We start from the raw sequence: 13,577 nt of genomic DNA on the forward strand, positions 1-13,577 counted from the left end.
CAGAAGGCTTTCGACAAGGTCCCATACAGGAGATTAATGTGCAAAGTTAAAGCACATGGGATTGGGGGTAGTGTGCTGACGTGGATTGAGAACTGGTTGTCAGACAGGAAGCAAAGAGTAGGAGTAAATGGGTACTTTTCGGAATGGCAGGCAGTGACTAGTAGGGTACCGCAGGGTTATGTGCTGGGGCCCCAGCTGTTTACATTGTACATTAATGATTTAGACGAGGGAATTAAATGTAGTATCTCCAAATTTGCGGATGACACTAAGTTGGGTGGCAGTGTGAGCTGCGAGGAGGATGCTATGAGGCTACAGAGTGACTTGGATAGGTTAGGTGAGTGGGCAAATGCGTGGCAGATGAAGTATAATGTGGATAAATGTGAGGTTATCCACTTTGGTGGTAAAAACAGAGAGACAGACTATTATCTGAATGGTGACAGATTAGGAAAAGGGAAGGTGCAACGAGACCTGGGTGTCATGGTACATCAGTCATTGAAGGTTGGCATGCAGGTACAGCAGGCGGTTAAGAAAGCAAATGGCATGTTGGCCTTCATAGCGAGGGGATTTGAGTACAGGGGCAGGGAGGTGTTGCTACAGTTGTACAGGGCATTGGTGAGGCCACACGTGGAGTATTGTGTACAGTTTTGGTCTCCTAACTTGAGGAAGGACATTCTTGCTATTGAGGGAGTGCAGCGAAGATTCATCAGACTGATTCCCGGGATGGTGGGACTGACCTATCAAGAAAGACTGGATCAACTGGGCTTGTATTCACTGGAGTTCAGAAGAGTGAGAGGGGACCTCATAGAAACTTTTAAAATTCTGACGGGTTTAGACAGGTTAGATGCAGGAAGAATGTTCCCAATGTTGGGGAAGTCCAGAACCAGGGGTCACAGTCTAAGGATAAGGGGTAAGCCATTTAGGACCGAGATAAGGAGAAACTTCTTCACCCAGAGAGTGGTGAACCTGTGGAATTCTCTACCACAGGAAGTAGTTGAGGCCAATTCACTAAATATATTCAAAAGGGAGTTAGATGAAGTCCTTACTACTCGGGGGATCAAGGGGTATGGCGAGAAAGCAGGAAGTGGGTACTGAAGTTTCATGTTCAGCCATGAACTCATTGAATGGCGGTGCAGGCTAGAAGGGCTGAATGGCCTGCTCCTGCACCTATTTTCTATGTTTCTATGTTTCTACTGTCTCGTCAGGGATTTGCTGGCACCCGGGAGCGCCAGGGAGCAGCGGCAACCGAGCTGGAGCTGCAGCCTCAATCCACCCACAGGCAAGCCCCAGCCCCGGACCTCACACAGAGATCCTGCAGCCTCAGCCCCCACAGGCAAGCCCCAGGCCTGGACCTCAAGCCACAGAGATCCTGCAGCCTCAGCCCCCACAGGTAAGCAGCCCTGCAGAGAGGGGCATGGTGGGGGAGGGGTGAGCCGGCAGGGCGCTGCGGGCGGGGTGCGAGGGATCCAGGGTGGCCGGCGGTTCGGAAGAGCCCCGCCGAGGAAGTAGCCGTCGAGCGGGCCCCGCCGAGGAAGTTGCCGTCGGGCGGGCCCTGCAGAGGAAGGTGCCGTTGGGCAGGCCCCGCCGAGGAGCTGTTACCGTCGGGCGGTGGCAGCAGCTGGAGGTCGGCGGCCACGGCGACCGCATGGGAGGTTGCTATGGAGGCCATGGGGGAGGCAGCAAGTGCGGCCGCTGGAGAGGCCACAACGGCCGCAGGGGAGGCGGCTACGGTGGCCGCTGGAGAAGCGACAACGGCCGCAGGAGAGGCGGCAAGTCAGGTGGCAGCGGAGGGAAGCGGAGGCTGCGACGGTGGGGGCATCCGGAGCGGCGGAGAGCAAGATGGCGGCGGCATCGTGTTCAGAGCAGCAGAGCAACAAAGATGGCGGCGCCCAAGGAGAAGCCTCGTGGAATCCTCCTGCATCAAAGGTGGCGCCTTAAAAAGGAAATGCACCCGGGAGTCTTAAAAGGGCCTTACCATGAGGTGGTCCCCACAAAGGACTTCTGTAAGGCAGAGCGAGTCTAAAATGAGCTATGTTAATGTGAGATGGCGAATTTATAACAAGAATTAATTTTTTTATGCTGAATGGCCATTGTATTTGTGTAAAATAATGGATAAGAAGTACAATTAATGATAAGGGCTAACAGGAAAATCAGGGATCCGTTACCAGTCAATAACTAGTTAATGTACCAGATAACATGTACCATTCTAATGCACTGTCTATGCCTACCTGCCTTCCGTTGGACAAGTGTGATGTTGTGTTTTGATGTGTGTATCGTCCTGGTACCTTAAATGTAATGTAAGCACAATGCTACACTACAGAGGGTGCTGTGGTGGGAAACCTGGAAGTGCCTGCAACAGACGCTATAAAAGGCTGACCACCACACCTGAGAGGCACTCTGGAGCTGTTCAATAAAGGATGAAGGTCACAGCAGTTAGATCAACACCAGACCGTGTGGAGTCAGTGATTTGTGTGCTAAATACACCACAGATTGGAAAACCGCAAAAGTAACACCCCTATTTAAAAAAGGAGGCAGACAGAAAGCAGGAAACTATAGATCGGTTAGCCTAACGTCTGTCGTTGGAAAATGCTGGAGTCCATTATTAAGGAAGCAGTAGTCGGACATTTGGAAAAGCAAAATTCAATTAAGCAGAGTCAGTATGGTTTTATGAAAGGGAAATCATGTTTGACAAATTTGCTGGAGTTCTTTGAGGATGTAACAGTTGTGTATCTGTAAAGCATGCACTCCCATGTTCCGCCACCAGGGAGCTCAACCCCTGAAGTCCCAAGGGATCCCAGCATCCCTTGGGAGCACTGTATATTAGCCAGGCCCAAAGGCCTGTTCCTCACTCTGGAGTGTCTTATTAAAGACTGAGCTCACTGTTACTTTAACCTCCCTGTGTGCAGCCTCATCTGTGTTAGGAACACAGTAACTGGTGACGAGAATACGAATCCAATGCAAAGATGCAGCAAACTGTGGGCATCCTGGAGAAGTTCTCGGAGGGTGAGGACTGGGAAGCCTATGTCGAACGGCTAGACCAGTACTTTGTAGCCAATGAGCTGGATTGATAAGGAAGCGCTGCAAAAGGGAGAGCGGTCCTCCTCACAGTCTGCAGGGCACTGACCTACAGCCTCATGAAGAAACTTCTGGCTCCGGTGAAACCCACAGATAAGTCGTATGAGGAGCTGTATACACTGGTTCGGGAGCATCTTAACCCGAGGGAGAGCGTGCTGATGGCGAGGTATCGGTTCTACAAGTGCCAGCGATCTGAAGGTCAGGAATGGCGAGCTACGTTGCCGAGCTAAGGCGACTTGTAGGACAATGTAAGTTTGATGGCTACCTGGAGCAAATGCTCAGAGACATTTTTGTACTGGGCATTGGCCACGAGACCATTCTACGAAAACTTTTGACTGTAGAGACACCGACCATCAGCAAGGCCATTGCGATAGCACAGGCGTTTATGTCCACCAGTGATAACACCAAACAAATCTCTCAGCACACAAGTGCTAGCAATGTTCATAAATTAACTGGAACTGTGTTTGCGAGCAGAAATGTACAGGGCAGAACCCATGAGTCTGCAACTGCCAGCAGGCCTCAGGTGACCCAGATGACTCGGAGTTCCCAACAAAGGATGAATGCAAGGAAATTCACACCTTGGCGTTGTGGAGGCTTCCATTCAGCCTATTCATGCCGCTTCAAAGGATATGTTTGCAAGAGCTGTGGAACAATGGGGCACCTCCAACGAGCTTGCAAACGAGCTAAAAGCTCTGCAAAATCTGCTAATCACCACGTGGCAGAGGAAGATTGGTCCATGGTGGATCAAAGTAATTTCGAGCCTCAGAAAGAGGAGGCAGATGCTGAAGTACACTGGGTGCACACATTTTCGATGAAATGTCCACTTATAATGCTAAACGTAAAATTGAATGGTTTACCCGTAGCCATGGAACTGGACACTGGCACTAGCCAATCGATCATGTGTAAAAAGATGTTTGAGAGACTGTGGTGCAACAAGGCATTCAGATCAGCCCTGAGCCCCATCCACACGAAACTGAGAACGTACACCAAAGAGCTTATCACTGCCCTGAGCAGCGCCATGGTCAAGGTCACCTACGACGGCACGGCGCATGAACTGCCACTCTGGATTGTCCCGGGCGATGGCCCCACACTGCTTGGAAGGAGCTGGCTGGGCAAAATCTGCTGGAACTGGGATGACATCCGAGCGCTATCACATGTCGCTGAGGCCTCATGTACTCAGGTTATGAACAAATTTCCTTCCATTTTTGAGCCAGGCATTGGAAACTTTTCCGGGGCGAAGGTGCGGATCCACTTGGTCCCAGAGGCATGACCCATTCACCACAAGGCGCGAGCGGTACCTCACATGATTAGGGTGAGAAGGAAATCGAGCTGGACAGGCTGCAATGCAAGGGCATCATCTCCCCAGTGGAATTCAGCGAGTGGGCCAGCCCGATTGTTCCAGTACTCAAAAGTGATGGCACAGTCAGGATTTGCGGCGATTATAAAGTAACTATTAATCGTTTCTTGCTACAGGACCAATACCCGCTACCTAAGGCAGACGACCTATTTGCGACGCTGGCAGGAGGCAAGACATTCACCAAGCTCGACCTGACTTCGGCCTACATGACGCAGAAGCTGGAGGAGTCTTCAAAGGGCCTCTCCTGCATCAACACACACAAGGGACTGTTCATGTACAACACATGCCCGTTTGGAATTTGGTCAGCTGCAGCGATCTTCTAGAGAAACATGGAGAGCCTACTCAAGTCGGTACCACACACGATGGTCTTTCAGGACGACATATTGGTCACGGGTCAGGACACAGCCGAGCACCTACAAAACCTGGAGGTGGTCCTCCAGCGACTGGATCGAGTCAGGCTGTGGCTGAAGAGGTTGAAATGTGTCTTCATGGCAACAGAAGTGGAGTTTTTGGGGAGAAAGATTGCTGCGGATGGCATTCGGCCCACAGACACCAAGACAGAGGCTATCAGGAATGCGCCCAGGCCACAGAACGTCACGGAGCTGCGGTCGTTCCTGAGACTCATCAACTATTTTGGTAACTTCCTACCGGGGTTAAGCACCCTGTTAGAGTCCCTATATGTGTTATTGCGCAAAGATGAGAACTGGGTATGGGGAAAAAAATGAAGTAATTGCTTTTGAGAAAGCCAGAAACATTTTATGTTCCAACAAGCTGCTTGTATTGTATAACCCGTGTAAAAGAATTGTGCTAGCATGTGACGCATCATCGTCCAGAGTCGGGTGTGTATTACAACAAGCTAACGTTGCGGGGAAGTTGCAACCTGCCGCCTATGCCTCCAGGAGCTTGTCTAAGGCCGAGAGGGCCTACAGCATGATTGAGAAAGAGGCATTAGCATGTGTGTTCTGGGTAAAGAAAATGCATCAGTACCTGCTTGGCCTCAAATTTGAGCTGGAAACCAATCACAAGCCCCTCACATCACTGTTCGCTGAAAACAAGGGGATAAATACTAATGCCTCAGCCCACATACAAAGGTGGGCACTCGCGCTATCAGCGTATAACTGTACTATCTGCCAAAGGCCAGGCACCGAGAACTGTGCGGATGCTCTCAGTCGGCTACCATTGCCCACCACGGGGGTGGAAATGGCGCAGCCTGCAAACTTGTTGATGGTGGCGCAGCCCGCAGACTTGTTGATGGTCATGGACACGTTTGAAAATGATAAATCACCTGTCATGGCCCGTCAGATTAGGACTTGGACTAGACAAGATCCTCTGCTGTCCCTAGTAAAAAAACTGTGTACTGCATGGAAGCTGGGCCAGCATCCCTGTTGAAATGCAAGAGTCAATCAAGCCGTTCCAGCGGCGAAATGACAAGCTGTCCATTCAGGCAGACTGCCTGTTGTGGGGTAACCACGTAGTGCGACCAAAAAAAGGCAGGGAGACATTCATCTCGGATCTCCACAGCACATAGTAATGATGAAAGCGATAGCCAGATCCCACGTGTGGTGGCCCGGTATCGACTCTGACTTAGAGTCCTGTGTACGGCAATGCAGCGTATGTGCTCAGTTGAACAACGCGTCCAGAGAGGCACCAGTAAGTTTGTGGTCTTGGCCCTCCAGACCATGGTCGAGGATCCAAGTCGACTACGCGGGCCCGTTTCTCGGTAAAATGTTTCTGGTGGTGGTGGATGCTTTTTCAAAATGGATTGAATGTAAAATAATGTCGGGAAGCACCGCCACCACCAGCATTGAAAGCCTGAAGGCCATGTTTGCCATCCACGGCCTGCCTGACACACTGGTCAGTGACAACGGGCCATGTTTCACCAGTGCCGAATTTAAAGAATTCATGACCCGCAATGGGATCAAACATGTCACCTCGGCCCCGTTTAAACCAGCCTCCAATGGGCAGGCGGAGCGGGCAGTACAAACAATCAAACAGAGCCTTAAACGAGTCACAGAAGGCTCACTCTAAACCTGCCTGTCCCGAGTACTGCTCAGCTACCGCACGAGACCCCACTCACTCACAGGGGTGCCCCCGGCTGAGTTACTCATGAAAAGGACACTTAAAACCAGACTCTCGCCAGTTCACCCCAACCTGCATGATCAGGTAGAGAGCAGGCGGCAGCAACAAAATGTAAAGATGGTCACGCCACTGTGTCACGGGAAATTGATCTGAAATATCCTATGTATGTGCTAAACTATGGACATGGTTCCAAGTGGATCGCGGGCACGGTGATAGCTAAAGAAGGTAATAGGGTGTTTGTAGTCAAACTGTACAATGGAAAAATTTGCAGAAAGCACCTGGACCAAATGAGGCTGCAGTTCACAGACTGCCCTGAACAACCCACAGCAGACACCACCTTTTTCAAGCCCACACACCCAAAGGATCAACGATACCAAGCTGGACCAGGAAATCAAATCCATCATGCCCAACAGCCCAGCAAGGCCAGGCTCACCTAGCAGCCCTGCAGGGCCAACAACATGCCAGCCCAGCGAGGGCACAGCCAACACACCAGAACAGACATTTGTACCGAGGCGGTCCACCAGGGAAAGAAAGGCTCCCGACCGCCTCACCTTGTAAATAGTTTTCACTTTGACTTTACGAGGGGAGTGATGTTGTGTATCTGTTAAGCATACACTCTCATGTTCCGCCACCAGGGAGCTCATCACCTGAAGTCCCAAGGGATCCCAGCATCCCTTGGGAGCACTGTATAAAAGCCAGCCCCTAAGGCCTGTTCCTCACTCTGGAGTGTCTTCTTAAAGACTGAGGTCACTGTTACTTTAACCTCTCTGTGTGCAGCCTCATCTGTGTTAGGAATATAATAGTAATGAGCAGGGTGGATGAGGGGAACCAGTGGATATGATGTATTTGGATTTCTAGAAGGCATTCGATAAGATGCCACATAAAAGGTTACTGCAGAAGATAAAAGTTCACTGGTTTAGGGGTAATATATTAGCTTGGATAGAGGATTGACTAACAGAAAACAGAGGGTCGGGATAAACGGGTCATATTCTGGTTGGCAAACAGTAACTAATGATGTGCCACAGGGATCGGTGCTGGGGCCTCAACTATTTACAATCTATATTGATGACTTGGATGAAGGGACCAAGTTTGCTGATAATACAAAAATGGGTGGGAAAACAAATTGTGAGGAGGACACAAAAAATCTGCAAAGGGAAAGAGACAGGCTAAGTGAATGGGCAAAAATTTGGCAGAGTTCGTTCAATGTGGGAAAATGTGAGGTTATCCACTTTGGCAGAAAAAAATAGAAAAACATATATAATTTAAATGGAGAAAAATTGCAAAGTGCTGCAGTACAGAGGGACCTGGGGGTCCTTGTGCATGAAACACTAAAAGTTAGTATGCAGGCACAGCAAGTAATCAGGAAGGCAAATGGAATGTTGGCCTTTATTGCAAGGGGGATAGAGTATCGATGCAGAGAAGTCCTGCTACAACTGTACAGGTTATTGGTGTGGCCACACCTGGAGTACTGCGTACAGTTTTGCTTTCCGTATTTAAGGAAGGATATACTTGCATTAGAGGCTGTTCAGAGAAGGTTCACTAGTTTGATTCCAGAGATGAGGGGGTTGACTTATGAAGATAGGTTGAGTAGGTTGGGCCTATACTCATTGGAGTTCAGAAGAATGAGAGGTGATCTTATCGAAACTTTTAAGATAACGAGGAGGCTCAACAAGGTGGATGCAGTGAGGATATTTCCACTCATAGGGGAAACTAAAACTCGGGGGCATAGTCTCAGAATAAGGGGCCGCCCATTTAAAACTGAGATGAGAAGACATTTCTTCTCTCAGAGGGTTGTAAATCTGTGGAATTCTCTGCTTCAGAGAGCTGTGGAGGCTGGGTCACTGAATATATTGAAGGCGGAGATAGATTTTTGAGCGATAAGGGAATAAAGGGTTATGGGGAGCGGGCAGGGAAGTGGAGCTGAGTCCATGATCAGATCAGTCATGATCTTATTAAATGGCGGAGCAGGCTCGAGGGATCAAATGGCCTACTTCTGCTCCTATTTCTTATGTTTTTATGTTATGTCTGATATTCACCTGGTTTTTACAGTCAGTGGCATACAGCGTCGCCATTCATTGCACTTGCTCTCTGTGGGCTTTTACACTGCAATTTGCAGTAATTAGAAAGCTGAAACAGCGAGGTACCTTCTGCAGTGGAGCTGGGGCCAAGAGTGAACAGGGAATGCAATGATATATCTCCTTAACCAATCAGATTGAAGAATTCTTACTGAGACACACAGAATCTAAACCAGGAAGTGTAAGTTACAATAGTTAATTTAATGTAAAATCAGATACAGAAAGCAAAATAAAGAGAGGGGAAAAAAGATGAGGTTGAGAGAGAGAGAGATAAAAAAGCCAGAAAGAAAATGTAAAAAAAGTAATTTAATTTTTAAATTAAAAATAAATCTCCAACAGTAATTAAAATCTGAAGGAATGAGACTCCCCACTTGTAAAAGAAAATTCTCAGTGCCAGAGAGGTTGTTTGATAGTAATTAAGACTTATCACACTGTTAAAAATTCACTTACATGTCAATGGACAAACCCTAACTTTTTCTGGCATGTTTAGTGGGTACCTAGTGCAGTAAGTACTGCAATCTCATGGTGTTGCATGTATTTGAATGCCAAATCTCTTGGTGAGGTACCTTTGTAGCAAAGCATATGGAGGAGCAGGACAACTCGGAGAGCAACTTCCTGATTTCTGCATTTTAACTACAGTCCGATTTACTTCTTAATAATGGTGAGCACTGTTAGCTTCACTATTATTCTTACTGCAAAATCCAGGCCATTGTATAATCTATGAGGTAGATTTTTAACTTGCTGCCTTGACATAAAACTGGTGTCACTGCTTGTTATATGAGTTGCTTCATTTCCATCTGATCCACAATGTCCATTTTATGCTTGGGCAGCAAGTTGGAAATCTACCCCTTATATGTGGCTCATCAAATATCACATCAAAAATAGGGTGCTTTTGTTTTTGTTAAACAGGCCAATTTGCAACACAGCTTTATGTTGCAAATAACCTTGAAAGTTCATACTGTAACAAGAGGGTGTGAACCTTTGGCACTTTTGTCTCCCCAGTGTTTGCAGTGCAAGTTATAAGTCTGCCTTGATGTGAAAGTGAATTCATGAAAAACTGGAAATATTACATGGATTTAAAAGAGAATCAGTTCCTACGGATCCGCCAGATCGTGAAGCGGGGCCATAGTTCTTGATGTGAAAGTTGGCTGAATGATTTTAAGGTTACAAAATGCAGGACTGTGAGTGCAAGGGGAGGTCTCAGTGAAACTGAGAGTCGGAAAAGTATTTAGCGGAAGTGCTGAGCTATCAGTGCATACGTTGCTTCTCGGGCCACTAGGTATTCCTCATTCCCTTCTTCATGTCCTTCAGCGTGGTCTTCACTCCCTTCCTCATCAAATGAGGACTCCTATTGTCCTTTTACCTCCTGCAATTCCAGTCTTCTCTGTTGTGTTATGTTATGAGGGATGCACAGCTCATGGTCTACAGGGCCGTAATAATACCCACCCTCCTGTATGGCTTAGAGACGTGGACCATGTACAGTAGACGCCTCAAGTCACTGGAGAAATACCACCAACGATGTCTCTGCAAGATCCTACAAATCCCCTGGCAGGACAGACACATCAACATTAGCATCCTCGTCCAGGCAACATCTCCAGCATTGAAGCACTGACCACATTTGATCAGCTCTGCTGGGCAGGCCACATAGTTCGCATGCCAAACACGTGACTCCCAAAGCAAGCGCTCTACTCTGAACTCGTCCACGGCAAACGAGCCAAAGGTGGGCAGTGGAAACCTTACAAGGACACCCTCAAAGCCTCCCTGATTAACATCCCCACTGACACCTGGGAGTCCCTGGCCAAAGACCACCCTTAATGGAGGAAGTGCATTGGGAGAGCGCTGAGCTCCTTGAGTCTTATTGCCGAGAGCATGCAGAAATCAAGCGCAGGCAGCGGAAGGAGCGTGCGGCAAGCCAGAATCCCCATCCACCCTTTCCTTCAACCACTGTCTGTTCCACCTGTGATAGAGACTGTGGTTCTTATATTGGACTGTCCAGTCACCTAAGAACTCATGCTAAGAGTGGAAGCAAGTCTTCCTCGATTCCGAGGGACTGCCTATGATGATGATGCACAGTGAATCATGAGATTCTGGCTGGGGAGTATTACAGGGGACCCCCAGACATGTGAAGGCACCTAAGACACAGGAAATGTTGATGACAACATTGTGTGAAGCTGTGTTGGACAATTTATTTGCTACATGTGGATAGGAGGGCTCCTTGTGGATAGAGCTCTGACAATTATCCAAATGTATCATTTATTAGTGCCTGGTACATCAGTCTTCAAGTGTACATGGGTGCTTCGAGATTGTCGCTGTCTTTTTCCTGTGCTGTACTGTCTTTTGCATTCTGTTTTTCTTCTTTAATGGTTATGCCTTTTTAAACAGCAAAGTTGTGGAGCATGTATATCCCGTTAGTGATCCTGGAGGCCCTACGAACCTGTAGTCCCTGATCTGTGCTGCCTTCTGAAGAATTGCTTCAGAGTGTTAGTGCCATACTCAATAATGATTCTAGTGGCTGCATGGGCCTTGTTATATCTTCATTAAGATTCGCAATGTGGTTGCTTCATTCAACAAAGGTTTAAAAAAAGCAGCTTTGTTCTCCCAGTAGGTATTTTTCCAGTCTCTCCTCACCTGCAATTAAGGATGGCGCAATTGATTGATGTAAAATAATGGCATCACAGGAACTGCCAAAGAATTGGACATTGCCCTGTATGGTTCTGTTCTGGTGGTCACAAATCAGCAGAGTACCAAGATCATAGAACACTTTCTCTTTTGGGAACTTCATTGGAAAAAGCTCAAAGGCAGCATTGGTGCAATCAATCACCCCTTATACTTGTGGAGGGCCAGCAATGTGATAGAATTGTACAATCTTCTCACACTGCTGCAGCTGCACAGTGGTGAATGTTTGGAAGATTTTGGCTCTCACACCTGTAGCACCAGCCACCCTTTTGATGCAATTCTATGTAGTGAACTGGGTGACATTACAAATACATTTTTTTATTCATTCAAGGGATGTAGACATTGCTGGCAAAGTCAGCATTTATTGTCCATCCCTAATTGGCCTTGAGACGGTAATGATGAGCTGCCTCCTTGAAACGCTACAGTTCATGTGGTGAAGATACTCCCACAGTGCTGTTAGGGAGGAAGTTCCAGGATTTTGACCCAGCGACGATGAAAGAACGGCGATATATTTCCAGGTCAGGATTGTGTGTGACTTGGAGGGGAACTTTGAGGTGGTGCTGTTCCCATGCATCTGTTGCCCTTGTCCATCTAAGTGGTAGTGGGAGATGCTGTGGAAGAAGCCTTGGCGAGTTGCTGCAGTGCAAGTTGTAGATGGTACACACTGCAACCACCGTGCATTGGTGGTGGAGGGAGTGACTGTTTAAGATGGTGGATGAGGTGCCAATTAAGCAGGTTGCTTTGTCCTGGATGATGTTGAGCTTCTTGAGTGTTGTTGGAACTGCACTCATCCAGGCAAGTGAAGAGTATTTCATCACACTCCTGACTTGTGGCTTGTAGATAGTGGAAAGGCTTTGGGGAGTCAAGAGGCGAGACACTCGCCGCAGTACACCTAGCCTCTGACCTGCTCTTGTAGCCACAGTATTTATGTGGCTGGTCCAGTTAAGTTTCTGGTCAATGGTGACCTCCAGAATGTTGTTGGTATGGGATTTGACTATGATAATGCCGTTGAATGTCAAGGGGACGTGGTTAGATGCTCTCTTATTGGAATTGATCATTGCCTGTTACTTGTGTGGCCCAAATGTTACTTGCCACTTATCAGCCCCAAGTCTGAATATTGTCCAGGTTTTGCTGCATGCAGGCACGGACTGCTTCATTATCTGAGGAGTTGCGAATAGAATTAAACATTGTGCAGTCATCAATGAACATCCCCACTTCTGACCTCATGGTGGAAGGAAGGTTATTGATGAAGTAGCTGAAGACGAGGGCTCGGATACTGCCCTGAAGAACTCCTGCAAGCTAGTCTGAAAAGTGCTGGAAGATTGAGAGCCGTAGTGACCTTGACAGTCACTGAATGTGCCATCCAGATTGCATATGTTGTCTGGAGATGCACAGCTCAGTCAGTGCTTCCCTGCTAAACCTTAGTTTCCTCATGCACTGTTCTTCAGTCAACCCAGATAGCTGTTAATGGGCCAGTAAATCGAATGGATGGTATAGCAAAGAAAATTAAGGGGAGATTTAATAGGTGTTCAAAATCATGAAGGGTTTTGATAGAGTAAATAAGGAGAAACTGTTTCCAGTGGCAGAGGGTTGGTAACCAGAGGACACAGATTCAAGGTAATTGTCAAAAGAACCATAGGATAGAGGAGGAAAAATCTTTTTATGCAGCAAGTTGTTATAATCTAGAATGCACTGCCTGAAAGGGTGGCAGAAGCAGATTCAATAATAACTTTCAAAAGGGAATTGGATAAATACTTGAAGGCGAAAAATTAACATGGCTATGGAGAAAGGGCAGGGGAGTGGGACTGACTGCGTACCTCTTTCAAAGAGCTGGCACAGGCATGATGGGCTGGATGGCTTCCTTCTGTGCTATATGATATGCTGTGTGATAGCAGTGGTCTGGACATTGTCCCTTTGATGTCATCTTACTTCTCTGCCATCCCATTCCTGCTACTGCTTATCTTTCTCAGTTAAGTCAAGTGTTCGAGGAGCACTGAATGCAATCCCCATTGAACCGTGTTTGTAGAAAAATGTTGATTAGAAAAAATTCTCAAAATCAACTGCTCCTTGATGAATCTCCACTACAGAAATATTGACTCAACTCCAAAAGTCATTTGTATGGATAGCAAAAATGCATTGCACATGCATTGAGGAAGCTCTGCACAATACTCTGTCCCCCAGATAACTAGCAGTTAGGTCAGCATGAATAGTCTTAATTGCACTTATGCCTGTATTGAAACCTATTCACATAGAAATTTGGTGGGTGGGAGGTTCAGCGTTCAGCAAACATGCTTTATGTAATTTCTCAATTTTATTAT

At 47.4% G+C, this 13,577-nt stretch overlaps 1 protein-coding gene across 1 annotated transcript in view; it reads left to right on the forward strand.

The window, feature by feature from the left end:
- Positions 1-13,577, forward strand: part of LOC139266235 (probable cation-transporting ATPase 13A4) — a 125,164-nt gene that overhangs the window by 90,892 nt on the left and 20,695 nt on the right. The gene's annotated exons all lie outside the window — the stretch shown is intronic.

The sequence above is a fragment of the Pristiophorus japonicus genome, chromosome 6 (assembly GCF_044704955.1).
Source record: "Pristiophorus japonicus isolate sPriJap1 chromosome 6, sPriJap1.hap1, whole genome shotgun sequence".
Lineage (NCBI taxonomy): Eukaryota > Metazoa > Chordata > Chondrichthyes > Pristiophoridae > Pristiophorus > Pristiophorus japonicus.